The following is a 2,372-nucleotide window of genomic DNA, read 5'->3' as shown; positions in this document are numbered from 1 at the left end:
TCCCATTGGAGATGTCCTAATCTCGCAAGAAAATTAATACTACCTCATGTCTGTAAAAGATGTTAAAAGTGCTTCCATATTTGAGATTCGGATAAAAAGAGGATGAATCTCAAAAAATGAATAAACGGTGACGAAAAGTTGCACACCCATGCGTATAAGTACAAAATTCACTCTCTAAAAATTTGTCTAAAATTAGATGTATTTACTATTTAGACACATTTTAAATATATAGATACACTTAAATTTGGATAAACCTTCGACATTTGTTTTATGAACGGAAGGAGCAGCTCGCACGAACCGTGACCGTGCACGAGATGATCCGTGCTGCTTTTGTTGTTGTCGCTCAATGTCTCACAAATATGATTTCCGATGCTTTTGATGCACAAATAAATACGAGTAACTCAATCGCTCATATATATGTGCATAACTTACTTCTATAAAGTTATATAGGCACATTCTATCTCTATGAACATCTAACCAAGTTTAAAAGAACTGATCCGTGGATCTTGAGATTGAGAAAGTCACCGCAGTCAGCAGGTGCCTCGATATTGACGAGCTCTCATTGAAAAAATATTACGCCTTTATAAGAAGCTGCAATATCAATCCTAGAATTTTAACTCTGATAAGCTAGAGGTGTCATTGCCTTCTAATCATCCAACTACAGGTTGGTTCTCTCATACATTATGGATTTGGGTAGCCAAAATTTACCTATTCTCTTTGCAGATGATTACCCTGGCCAGCTGAGGTCTGAGGCACTAGTGGAAAACTGCTCTTTTGCACCGGTTCAAAAGGCCCATATGCACCGGATGGCCAACCGGTGCAAACCATCCGGTGCAAAAGGCCCCCCCCCCCTTTTGCACCGGTTCTGTTACAAACCGGTGCTAAAGGGGGCACCACGTGGCCGTCTGTGGAGAGTCCGGCGGGGGACCTTTTGCACCGGTTCGTAATACGAACCGGTGCAAAAGGGTTGTGCCGCGGCAGGGTTTTGGTGCCATTCCCTGCCGCGGTAGACTCTGCCGCGGCAGAGAATTGCACTAAAACGCTGCCGCGGCAGGAATTTTCACTAAAACGCTGCCGCGGCAGACTCTGCCTCCATTCGAAACACGGTATAATATTAATGCAAACAATTCAAATATATATATAGGAAACCATTGTATTACATATATCGATCAAAGTGACACACGTTCATGCATATATATATATGTCTACATCAACTTTGATATTGGCGGTTGTCCACATAGTGTTCTCCATCTGGAGCTATGACTTGCTCAAGTAAGAACCCCGCCAGTTCTTCTTGAATTGCTCGTACACGCTCTGTTGCTAGAAGACCGTCCCGCAACCGTTCGATCTAATAATTTGAAGAAGGTACGATGGTCAGTATATATATATGTGTGTATGTGAATGAAACACAAGGTGATAAAATAAAGCCATGAATGTTGTTTAATTACTTACATCAAGTTGTTCCAAAATGTCCCTCACATGATGGGTATTCTGGCGGATGAACTCGCAAACGTAGAACCCGCATAAATTATTCCCGTCCTCTTGCCTCAAGCACTTTACGAGAACAAAGTTCAATCAAAATAATATATATATAATCAAGGATGATAATAATTGTATTGAAACTAGAATCAAAGAGATGCGCGGCCTAGCCATTAGTACTTACCGGTACATGTTTTATTCGAAGATCTTTATTCTTTAAACCCGGAGCTTTGTTGGTGAACCGTTTCCAAGCCTTGTGGAGGATATCAGCCATGTCCCCCCACGCCTCAAGGGGTTTACTCTTCGAGTCCATGACTTCTACTATCCCGGTGTCGGGTTCAATGACTAGCAGGATATAGTGAAACCTGCGGACACACACATATATATATATATGCATAACTCATCAATTACACTTAACACATGGAGTAAGCGAAAAAGATTTAATGTGTGAAGAGAGTAACACTCACGCGAAGTTGTAAGGAAATAGTATTGCCCTTTTGTATGAGTTTTTCCTTAAGACATGTACCAAGTTATTCTCCGTGTCCTTGGGAGAGTTGTCGACAGTATACCCATTCACGGTATATGGGTCAACGAACCCAAGATCATAGATTTACCCCTTGCGGCATTCGCGAATCTTCATTCTGCATAATACAGTGAGAGTATGGTTATATGCATGCAATAATGGACGAGTCGCGGTAGAGACTTAATTACATAAATAATACTTACAGACAGTATGCACTCAGCAGAGATTTGTCGAGGGCGTCTTGGTTGAATAACTGAAATAATTCACAAAATTCGATGTTCATCACGTCAGTTCGCCCGTAGTGCTCATCTCTTATTGCCACCATGATCCAGTTCTGGCCGTCCTTACATGCATCCAAGTACCAATTATG

General features: G+C 41.5%; 1 long non-coding RNA gene across 1 annotated transcript; it reads right to left on the bottom strand.

The window, feature by feature from the left end:
- Positions 1–1,114: 1,114 nt before the first annotated feature.
- On the bottom strand, positions 1,115–2,060 carry LOC127330075 (uncharacterized). The gene is made up of 3 exons (XR_007869113.2): positions 1,947–2,060; positions 1,453–1,844; positions 1,115–1,348 (listed from the first exon to the last, which is right to left on the bottom strand). It is a non-coding gene; the product is annotated as an uncharacterized lncRNA (long non-coding RNA).
- Between the last annotated feature and the right edge of the window lie 312 nt (positions 2,061–2,372).

This window comes from Lolium perenne, chromosome 2 (assembly GCF_019359855.2).
Source record: "Lolium perenne isolate Kyuss_39 chromosome 2, Kyuss_2.0, whole genome shotgun sequence".
Taxonomy (NCBI): Eukaryota; Viridiplantae; Streptophyta; class Magnoliopsida; order Poales; family Poaceae; genus Lolium; species Lolium perenne.
This window is presented reverse-complemented; position numbering and strand designations above follow the sequence as displayed.